This window comes from Hyaena hyaena, unplaced genomic scaffold (genome assembly GCF_003009895.1).
Source record: "Hyaena hyaena isolate Hyena2069 unplaced genomic scaffold, ASM300989v1 scaffold_677, whole genome shotgun sequence".
Taxonomy (NCBI): domain Eukaryota; kingdom Metazoa; phylum Chordata; class Mammalia; order Carnivora; family Hyaenidae; genus Hyaena; species Hyaena hyaena.
Genome location: NW_024081311.1, coordinates 251,409 through 263,490, shown reverse-complemented (window position 1 = coordinate 263,490; position 12,082 = coordinate 251,409). Strand labels below are relative to the sequence as shown.

Sequence of the window (12,082 nt, the reverse complement as noted above, 5' to 3'; positions counted from 1 at the left end):
AACGAAGTAAGTTACTAATAATGGTGCTTGTACAAACTAACATTCACTTAGCACTTACCCTGTACCTGGAATTAGGCCGATCACTTCAGTATTTTATCACAAGTAATCCCCACCTCAACTTGTAGGCTGTTATCCTGATTTTACAGATGAGGAAGCCAAGTCACAACTAGTTTAAGTAATGTAATTAGACAACAGTAACATAAGTTTCCTCTCCCTTCTTTGGCCCAGAGGCTCTCCAGAAGTGCTAAGGCGTGGAGGCGTAGCACCAGGCCTAGGATAGGGCACCACAGGTTAAAGGGATCAAAGAAAGAGAAAAGTAGAAGAAGAACAGGTGAAGAAAAGATGGGGGGAAGAATGAAATCTCAAGTAGAGAGAAGAAAAAGCGAACTGACTATCTGTACTGAACACAGAGCAGTGAGTTTGCCCAGCCAGAGGGTGGTAATCTAATTATTGAGACATACCCCTCACAATTCAAAAACTTCGTCATCACCGTTCCCTGTACCTGTCCACTTGCCCTTAGCTCATCTGAGCACAAAGGCAGAAGACACCTGTACTTTACTAGCTCACAGCTAAAAGAAGCAAACTGTACTCCAAACTCTCCAGAAAGCACACCTACTTCATTATTATGCACCCAGCATGAGATTTTTCATCTCTAGAGGTCCCGCATCCCCTTTGGCAGAATTAATGGGGGGACAGTTAAGGGTCCAAGCTGACTATCACCTTCCTCCTTAAAAATTCAGGCAGGACAGCCATATGTAATATGCCCAGCACTATGCCCAACACAGAATGCACCCAGCAGTTTAGAGCTTTTTTCCCACCTCTTCACAGGGCTCTCTCTGGTGGTGACCCCTCCATAGCTCTAGAACTGATTAGGTTGTCTTGGATGGCAAGATCCAGTTTTTACTACACAAGAGCCAGAGTAACCTTTTACTCAGGCAGAGCGATTCAGGACACCTGTCCATAGTTTTCACCTTGACCTATACTTTCAGCAGAATCCGGTGGCTGCCCATTTCCTTAGCTTCTCTCCCCGTCTTCTCTTAACTCCTTGTCTACAGGCCCGTGGGCATGCTGTCAGTTCTTGTAATGTGCGGGGTCCTATGTCTCACCCAAGGCCCTGAGACCAGCTGGTTCCTCTGCCTGGAATATCCTCATCTCTTCTGCTTTCCCTGACCCATTTATTGTAATGAATCACTATGAATGTTTCAGATGTAAGCGTCACTTCCATTTTTTTAAACTTTTTATTTTGAAATAATTTTAGGCTCACATAAAAGTTGCAAACACTAGTACAGAGAGCTCCCCTCTACCTTGTGCCTGGCTTCCCTCAAAGATAACAATCAGTGTAGCCATCGAACAATATCAAAACTCCCAGTCTAAACCAGTGTCTTTTTTGTTTGCTTTAGTTCAAAACTCTTATTTTTTTCTTTTTTAAATTTTTTTAATGTTTTATTTATTTCTGAGAGAGAGAGAGAGAGAGAGACAGTGTGAGCAGGGGAAGGTCAGAGACAGAGGGAGATACAGAAGCTGAAGTAGGCTCCATGCTCTGAGCTAGCTGTCAGCACAGAGCCTGATGTGGGGCTTGAACCCATGAACCATGAGATCATGACCTAGGCTGAAGTTGGACACTTAACCAACTGAGCCACCCAGGTGCCCCAGAACTCTTCTTTTTCTTTATTGTGCTCATCTCAGTTTGACATTACTCAATCTCTTTACATTCCATTTCCATGATTATTTGATTGGAACATCTCTCCTTCACCAGTCTTTAAATTTTAGGAGTGAAGGGGCCATGTGTATCTTTGTTCAGTATTGTGTCTTCAGCACATGCCCCCATGTAAAATGTAGATGGAGCCTAATATATATTTGTTGACTGAATGAATACACATAGTTGACCAATTGTCAGGGTTACCACGTCACTTCCTAAGTTGTCAGAAAACTTTAGAGCATGGCATCTCAAACTTGAGATGACCCAACTAGGGATCTTGTTAAAATGTGGATTCTGATTTAGTAGGGTCTCGAAAGTCTGAGTTCCTAATACACTCTCAGGCAACGCCAATGCTGCTGGTCAGCGGAACATGTTAGAGTAACAAAGTCCCATCACAAAAACCTAATGAAAGAGCTTTAGGGTCTGTCTCCCATGACTGCACCTCTTGTTTAGGAAGCCAGAGGTGGAATTGGTAACATCCCAGATTGTTTTCATGTTGAAGCTTTTGGGGATAATACTGCTTTTGGCTTGTGGCATCTAACGCACATAACCCCCTATCCTGAAGACAACAAGGCTGTTGCTTTCCCTGATCCGCACGTTTTCTTTGACTCAACATTATTCCTCTGCCCCCTGCAGCCATGAAGGTTGATAATACCAGGCTGTCATCTCAGGCTCAGCTTCCACATGACATGAAATAGATCAGTTCTAGTTTTATTTATTTTATTTTACTTTTTTTGCAAAGGCAGCATCTTCAGGAACTACCCAAGAGTGAAAATTCAATAAAGGATTTAATTTGAAAAGTTATCCCTGTCAAAACAAAACAGGAAAAAAGAAATTACCTACCAATTGAAATAAAGGATCTAAGTATAATGCCAGACCTGACTGGGTATAAAAAAAAAAATGAGATTTTCTCAGTATCATATTCAGTGTGTGTGTGTGTGTGTGTGTCTCTCTCTCTCTCTTTCTCTCTCTCTCTTCCTCTTCCTCTTCCTCAAGGTACTTGCTTCAGGTCAAAAAAAAAAAAAAAAAAGTAGAAAAGGAGAGCAGGAAAGACCACAGAGAGATCAGAGTAGTCAGGTATTATTAGCAAACATAGCAGAGAGTATATTTATTAAACTCAGGTTCCAGGCTGGTCAGTGGCTCTAGGAATTCCAATATCTGATGTTACCTCTCTCCTCATTCTTTGATTGAGACCCTTCTTGTTTTTCTGTGCCTTCAGTATTATTTAGGATACCATTTAATTATGTGGGACCCATTGTTTATATTCCAGGTCATGTATCTTTTAGGGATATACCAAATCAACACAATACTTTTTACTTTGAATAAGTTCTTTCTTTCTGATTTTAATAGATTCAGGAATTTTGTCATTTTGACATGGGAAAAAAATCCCATACTAGCTTATTTGTCTCATCCTCATAGGGGAGGCTTACGAATACTTAACTGGGCTTGATATTCAAAGTTTGGTTCTAGTCTCATTTCCACTATCTCTAGATTACATTTTATAATTTATTTCTGTTTCAACTGAAGTCCCCACAGTTGAGGATGTATAAGCTCTGGAAAGCATTTGCTCTGTGATGGTCTATGACCAGCAGAGACATTTCTGCCACAGTGCTCTAGAATCGGGATGTCTCGCAGTTTACACTGTGACAAGGATGTCATTCTTCCTTGCTTACCTCTCTACCCTGGGAGGCAGCCTCAATTACAATCCATCTCAGGAATTATTTCTGGAAACTTGTGAATGTATTTATTGGATGTGACATTTGTTACTGGCCCCTGCATTTAATTGACAGGGCCTCGTCCCACATATAAAGTAAATATCTCGTGTGTGTGTGTGTGTGTGTGAATGCACTTGTGCACACACACTGTATGCACCCAGTGCATTAAAACAATAAAAATGAAACCTATATTCTACCAAATCATTTAATACAGATGCATTTGGGTATTTGTGTATGTAATGCATGTGGTTAGAAAATATGTTAGCTAAACCATTGGATTGAAAGCTTTGTGAAAAGCCATATCTTATTTTGTTTTGGTTCGGTGTGCAAAACAAAGCTCAGAGACTGACCCATATGTTGACTTAATAAACGTCCTTATCTGTATAAGCATGTCTTCTTCAAGAAGGGCTTTATGGGTCTGCAGAGTCCTGGAGGGCTAATGCGGGCATGTGAGAACCTCCCCAACTCCCTGAAATCATATGCTGCGTGTTGTATATGTGATTTTCAAAGAAAGAACAGAAATTTTATCAGAATTCTTCACATAGCAGTTATCCGGGATGCATAGTTCTATTTTTATACACATCTGTAAACATGACCTTGGAACAAAATCTGTAATACCAAGTTTAAACTTTATTGCTCCTCCCTTTCGCTTCTGAAATGAAGAGCCTTGCTTGTGACATGAGTGTTTCCGTACTGGTGGTGATCCGTGCTGGCATGGACAGGGGACAGGGGACAATTACTGAGCTCATTGTCTATTTGCATGAGTAAGTAACCTTGTAACAACTTGAATAGGGACTAATCTCTTTCACTGGGGAAAAACAACCTTGGCCCTTTAACCAACTGTGAAAATGCCCCAAAACTCTGGCCAAAATGAACCACAGACTAGTATTTTACAAGGTGAAATAAAAATCAAAGAAGACTCACAACTTTATATAACCACCATCCCACAAATTCTGGTCTTTGGTAAGAACTGGGAATCCGCTTTCTCCTTCCCATTCTCCAGTGCTCCAACTGATTTCCATATTTAATAGGATGCCTGGTGGTATCTGGAGAGGGGGAGCATGGCCCCAGAGCCCTGGGACTACAATAGAGACCTCAGTTCTCATCAGTTCTCAGTATCTTATCTGCCGGATCCTTTCAGTTCTTCCTATAAAAATAGATGACTTGTATAACAACAAAAGTAGCAGCAATGACAATAAAACCAAGGATAAGCTGCACTCAGGTGCATCAAGTGGAAAGTAAAATCCACTTCCGGACCTCCCTTACCCATTCCCCAGAGGCGGTAATTTTTTTTTTTATATTTATCCTGCATTTTTTCAGAAATCGATTGGGCTCATATAGGTGAATATGTGTGTACATACACAAACATACACACTCAGAAAAGTTCATGATGTAGAACCATGACACTGTCACTGTTGGTGAATACCAGAGCAAGTTAAAGTTCTTCCACATCAGCACATACAAATGTAATCACTTCAGCTGGAAGCTAGTTGGCCATTCTCTCACTAACAGACATATAGGTATTTGGCTCTTTGAAATGGTGCTAATATGTACATCCACATGCACACATGTTACTTGGTTAGTAAGCACTCACCCTTGTGCAAGCAGCAAGTGCTACTGAAAAGAGAAATTTAATTCTGAAGGCAGATCCCTGAGTCTGAAAGTATATATATTTAAAATTTGAGCAGACCTTGTTACATTCTCCCCTGAGATGGGTGTGTGATTGCACACTCACTCGATGTGAGGACGCCTGTATTTGTAAGCACTCAGTAGTCCAAGGCATTATCAGAGATCTTTCAATAATAATCCATCCAATGAGCAAAAGAGTCATATTGTTTTAATTTGCATTTATTTAGTTATGAATGAGATTAAGAATATTTATTTATTTGTTTATTTTGGCTATTTGTGTTTCCTTGTCAAGGAACCTTCAAAAGATATCAAATCTCTTTAACTTTCTAGAGAAGATTAACACTTGGGCATGTATATATAAATCTTAAAAAAAAAAGAGAGAGATCACCCTCCCGCCTCCCTCCAGCTAAGGTCCCAACACCAGCAAACCAACTGGCATTATTATACCCCGTATTTTATAACCTTCATTTACCTTCTTTTCAGTCATTTTATTTACTGTCAGTTTCTAGGGTGGGGCCTGGGAAGAGACCAGAAGTTTCCATTTTAGGGCCGCTGCAAATTCTCACAACCCCCCACTATTTCCCAGCATGCCGAACACACACCTTCCCCCTCTCTCCTGTCCTGCAGCCAGCATCAGGGATTAGGCAGCACAGCAGCACCTTGCTCTTGGCTTTTTTCCTGGCTGTTTCATTCTGATCCCATTGTTCATACTGCAAAAGCCGCTCCATTTCAACTACTCGTGATTTCAGCATGGCCTCTCTGAGTTAGTAGCCTTAAAGACCGCCCTGATGAAAACTAACCAGAAAAGCATGAAACACGATAACACAGGCCTCCCCACACAGCAGTGAACGCCTGACAGTGACATGCAGTCACAGACTCAGCTGGACAGCTTTCAAAGTGCGTTCTTTGTACCAGTTATGTGTTACTTCCCCCGTGTCCTCTGTGCGCAGCCCACAGTGGGAAGTTCTGTGCCCTGGATTCCCATCCAGAAGAGGAGAGGACAGAGGGGTGCAAGAAAACCTATTATCCCCGGGCTTTAGCTCCATGACAGAGGTCTGGGCTTCTGTTGGATTTTCCGGATCCCCCAGGACACAGCAGCACTAGTCCATATAACATGTGTGGCAGTTTTCAGCCATCTGGAAAATTCCTAATGCTTCTGACTCCTGCTCCTGTGTTTAAAAAAAAAAAAAAAAAAAGAGTGTGTGTCCTAATGATCTTGGCAGTGACTCATACATTTCCTTCCTTTGTCCTCTATATATTCTTGAGCAACAATGGTGCTAGTGCCATGGATTATATTCCTACCATTGGCCACGTGTGACTGCACTTACTGCTACTCTTCAGCTGTACTCTGACATCAATTCTTGGAAATAGGCTCTATTGTTATTTTTCTCATTTTAACTTTGAGGAAAACAAGGCTTTCAGGATTAAATGTTTCTGCCATTGCCTCAGGACTGAACTGTGAAGCCAGGTCTGGTTCACTGCACACATATTATTCATTCATTCACCAGATACTGTTGGCCCCGTATGGTGAGACAGGCGCTCGCTGTCCCAGACGCAAGGGAGAGATCGTAACGGCCCCATTCTCATCAAGTTTACCTTGCAGTTGGGGGAGATGTCATATTAGAGTGAATAATGAAATAGTCTCTAACTCTAAAAATCTGGTAGGCCAGGTGGCCATAACAGGTCCACCGTTCTGTCTGATGCAAACTAAACTAAATGTATCCAGCGGACAAGTTCTGGCACAAAGTAGACCATCTGTGGAGAGGTGTAAATTTGGGTGTCTCTCACCTGTGGGCTCACCGCCCCTGATCCATCCTGGGACCCATCATACTGCAGTATAGTTGGCAAGTGATTTTTGTTTTGCATTTCTATTAAATTATTATGTCTCTATATTCTCTCTCGTGTCCCTAATTCCTAGTCCTCTGTTTGGAAAAAAAAAAAAAGTCTGATTTTAGAGCTTTTCTTGGAGTAATCATGGCCTCCTGAATGTCAGAAGGCTAAGCATCAAAGACAACATTTAGAAAGTTAAGGACCCAAATCAAGAGATTTCATGGAAGAAAGCAGTGCCACAATCTTGTTATACCAAGGGAGAATGTTTGAACTAAGTTTATAATTTTCAAAGAAATTGTTTTGAACTCTATATAGTCTTTTCAGGAGCCATGGCTAGAGTCTCATGTTTGCAGATGCCAATTTCTGACTGGTACATGCCACAGAGGGCTCTAGAACCCTGATGGTACTGAAGCTTCTATGAGCACAAGCATGTGGACTCAACGCCTATGTGTATGTCAGCTGGGAACATTTAATACGAAGGTTCTCAAGCAAATAATATAACAATGTAAAGAACTAAAGGAAGATGTATATGCAGAAAAATGGGCTTTAAAAACTGCCCTGTTTTAAGGTTGAAAATTAATGGGGTTTGGGGAGAGTTTTAAAGTGCTCATGACTGACTGCCTACAGAGTTTATGGCTTTGCCTAAAATGAAACTTTTATAATACTAAGGTATATGAAAGGATTTGGTGCTAAATAAATATTTGTTGAATAATAGAATCACAGGTAGAGTTCTAGAGATCTGTGATGTATTTCTTGCTGTGTCATTTACTAGCAGATGAGCTTATAGAAATCTCATCACGAAGTCTGGAGTTGTTCGTCTATAAAAAGTACCTCTTTCTGGATTTTTTTTCACAAAGTTTAAAAGAGAAGAAGCATACAATCCATTTAGCATGGTTCCTGACCCAGAGGAGAGTTCACGGTGGTTATTTTGGAGGTTAATGCTGCTGCTGCTATCATTGAGAGATTCTGGGAAAGGAGAGGTTAACATGAGTCTCAGGAAAAATCCCACGGAAGAAAGCCCAGGAAATATTTGGGCAGGGTAACAGGCAAGGAAAAGCAGTTCAAACCCAAGTAACTGTATGAATGAACACAGGGTGTTAGCCAGGAATGGACATGCTGTTTAGAAACAGCAGAAGCCCTGAAGATACAGACTTAGCAGCAACATTACAGAGCTTTGTTTCTTCCAGCAGGTGTGGGAAGGAGACAGGTTTCAATGAGTAAAGTATAGTAAAGACCTGTCAGATCTTAAAGTAATAGTCTGATTCTTAACATCCATTTTTGTTTTAAAATTCTTTTTTTAATGTTTATTTTTGAGAGAGAGAATGAGACAGAGTTGAGCAGAGAAGGGGCAGAGAGAGAGGGAGACACAGAATCTGAAGCAGGCTCCAGGCTCTGAGCTATCAGCACAGAGCCCGATGGGGGGCTCAAACCCACAAACTGTGAGATCATGACCTGAGCTGAAGTTGGACGCTTAACCAACTGAGCCACCCAGGTGGCCCCTAGTTATAAAGTTCTAATAACCCTCATTACAAAGAGGAAAAGTCTGAAACCTGGCTTGGTAAGTGAGCTTCTCAGAGTCACACAGCATGTTGGAGATAGAGCTAGGACTTGGAACATCACTCCCAACAGGAGGAAGCACTTGGAAAGCAATATGGCTGCACGCTGGCACCCAGGCAACTCTCATGGCCTCATAGCCGTAGTTATTTTCCATTTCTCCCCACTGACCACTGTCTCACACACTTACCTATTAATTATACAGGGAGAATATTTTTCATGATGTTTTTAAAAAATACTTAAAAAATCTTTAACTGAAACAAACATTGAATATGAAGAAAGATATTGCGTCAGATAGAGTACTTTACCGTTGGTTCCCTTGGGACACACTGGGTAATACTGGTGATTCAAGAGAGGGGACTTCTGTAGCAACCACAGCTCCTGTTATTGGATCACAGCCTAGCCTGGCCCTGGGCTACACGCATTTCATGACTGAAGTCTTCTGTCATCACAGCCACTGGCAAGATGGCTCCAACCTGTTCCCATTGTACAGATCAGCGTTTAGAGAGGTAAAGTGATTGCTTAGGTTTACCAAACTAGCAGGTCTTGAACCTGCATTAAAAGCCCTATTCCTCTGCTCAAAGCCTGGCCTTTGAAAGGCAGCCTTTCTCTAGATCACACATTCTGCAGGGGTGGGAATTGCATGATGCCAAGCGGCAGCTGTTCTACAGAGTGAGGATGCCTGCGAAGAGCAGCACAGGGCCTTAATTACCTATGGCAAGGAAAACATCTGTGTGGGAAAAGTAATGAAATTAATTCTAAAGTCTAGCAGTTGCATGCATTAATTGACGTTAATTAATGCCAAATTACAAGATACTTCCTATGGAATCGCATCATACACTCACTAGAATTGAATATGGAAAGAGTTCATCATACTTAATGCTATTACAGCAAGCCCCAGGGGGAATAAGAGTGATCGGTCCCTCATTATGAAGTGCAGCCAATTTCTTTCTGTTTCCATTAGGAGGAGAAAGAGAACAAACCAGGAGCACTTTACCAGGGGCGGGCAGCTCAAAATTGTTCATTTCCCCTTCAGCTCGCAGATTTCACTTTGAGCCACTCTAAGCAAGCAGTGTTTCAAAGCCTCTTCCTGGGACTTTGCGTGTGTCGCCCAGTGGAATCTTTGGTATTTCTTAGCCTAAGGAAAGGCTCATTACGTGCTTTGATTCTAGTGGTCTGCCTCAATATGTGTCATGGGGAGTGGAGAAAGAGGCAAAGCAGAGGGATTAGAGAAGCTTCCCTAATTTTTGTGGGACAGATCTCACAAGCCCACTGTGGACTAGAGCCCCTCCACCCCGTGGCTAAGAGATGCTGACCAGGGCTTTGCACACAGTTGTCTTCCCCTCTCATATCACTGCCTGTATACTATTGTTGACATCTCGTGTACATCTTTTATTCATTTTTCCAGTGTAAGCATACATAAGCAGATATCTATATATACAACTTGCAGGATATCCGGTTGATATGCACATATTTGGGTAACCTAGTTTAAAAAAAAAAAAAAAACTCTTATTTTGGAATAGTTGGATAGACAGAAAAGTTACCAAGATAGTACAGCTTTACCTAGCTTCCCTGAATGCTAACATCTTAAATAACCAAAGTCTATTTTTTTGAAAACTAAGAAATAAAAGCATTGATACAAATTATTAATTGGTCACCTATTTTTATTATATGAAATGCATTAAGCATTTCTGTAAATCCTCATATACTCTTTAGAATCAGGGTTTTAATAACAAACTATGCATGTTCTGAAATTTCCAAGTTATCCCTCTATTTTTGACCAGTTTTCTCTTACTTATTTTTATTAAAAACAACACTGATGAGTCCTGAAGTAGCTAAATCTTTGCATAGATCATTAAGTATTTCCTTGGTTAGAATTCTCAGAAATAAATGAGAGGTCAAAGGATTTTCAAGGATATGGATCCATATTGCCAAATTATTCCACACAAGATATGAATTTACTGGTCTTTTTTTTTTTTTTTTTTTTTTTTTTTTTTTTTTTTTTTTTTTTTTTTTTTTTTTTTTTTTTTNTTTTTTTTTTTTTTTTTTTTTTTTTTTTTTTGGTATCTGCGTGTTTGCATTGATACTTAAAGACAAAATATACTTAACGTAAGTTGATCCCAAACTTGCCAACACTTTTCCCACAACGTAGACTGGTGGAAATAAACCAGCCTTGGAGCCAACCAAGTTTGAAACCCATAATGCCATTTCTATAAATCATTATGTACTTGAGCTTCATTCTCTTTATCTAAAAACACCAGTCAATATATTATACTTTGTAGTACTGTCAAGATTAAATGTATGAAATAAATGTGGACCTGCTTTAGAGTACCTGGCACACAGATACTCAACAAATGTTGTTTCCCTGTTCTTTTATTTTCTTCCCAAATCCCTCAGGTTCATAATTTCTCAATAGCTGAGTTATAAATATGAGAAGTATATCTTTATATATTCTATCTTAAACTTGTTCAGGAACCTTTGAAGAAGAGGTTGAACTCTTAAGAAAGAAACTCTTAGACCCCATACAAATAAATCAAACACTGTGTATTTATCAAAAGTTCTCATCAGGTGACAGTCCAAGAAATTCTGATGAAGTTGTATTTGTAATTTGAAGACCAAGACCTCCTAATCAGGAACCTTTGATTCAGTTTGGTTAATCATTGTTTTAATTCATTATCTCACATAAGCAGCACAGAAAAAGAGCAGCTCTACGTTCAGTATAATCAGTAACTCAGTGTCATCAGGAAATAGGTCCTTTTCATCTCTTTGCATACTCATTATGTAAGCTTAACTGTAAGACTGCTCCTCTTTGTAAAAAGGCTAGAGCACTCATAAGCATCACATTGGAAGCAGCGTTCTAGAGAGGAAGAAGAGGGTCTTCTGCTGTATCTCCTGGTCCCTTCCCTGCAGCCCCTTACGAGACCCCCCTCACTTCTCATTTACACCCCCCCCCTTCACTTCTATTTGGAAAAATAGAAGTTATTGGAAAGATGTGGCAGAATGGTGGAGTGTGAAATTGTGAGGTGAAGATTTCGTGTGCCATAATGGGCAGGGGGACGATTCTGGGAGGGACTGACTCCCAGAAATTATCTTCAAGGAGAACGCAGTTTTAATGCTCTTTCCTAAATCAACCAATGGCAAGGGGAGTTGGAAGACGTTGAGTGGGCATAGACCAAAGAAAATTAATCCTTGCATATGGGCGCTTATCAGTCATGCAGGAAGAAGGATAAGCCAACCAATCCAGTATTGGCCTCTCCATCAAAGAGGCCAGGAGGAATGGGTATTGGGCAGGTCACCAAAAGAAACATAACTGATACAGAAACATACCTGGAGTACTCAAGTTCAATTTAACGACCCTTTAATAGACCCCCAAATTGATCCAGTTATTGTGAAGAGTAGCAAATGAGAAAATAGGAATATTATCATTGTTGATAACAGCTCATTTCTGTACACATTTGTGTTTCAAAATATTCAGCATATATTCTATTTTAGTTCATTTTTAGAGCCAAACTGCAAAAGAGTTGACAGTAGCATTCCCATTTAATGGATGAGGGTGACAAGACTCAGGAGGATGAAATTTATTTTGAATCAGGTGGCTACTAAGTGACCAAATCAGAACTCAAGCCCCAGTCTCATAGTAGTTAAGTTAACAGTG

At 40.5% G+C, this 12,082-nt stretch overlaps 1 protein-coding gene across 4 annotated transcripts in view; it reads left to right on the top strand.

Moving 5' to 3' along the window:
- SORCS1 (sortilin related VPS10 domain containing receptor 1) overlaps window positions 1-12,082 on the top strand; it is a 500,902-nt gene that overhangs the window by 362,187 nt on the left and 126,633 nt on the right. The window lies entirely within an intron of this gene.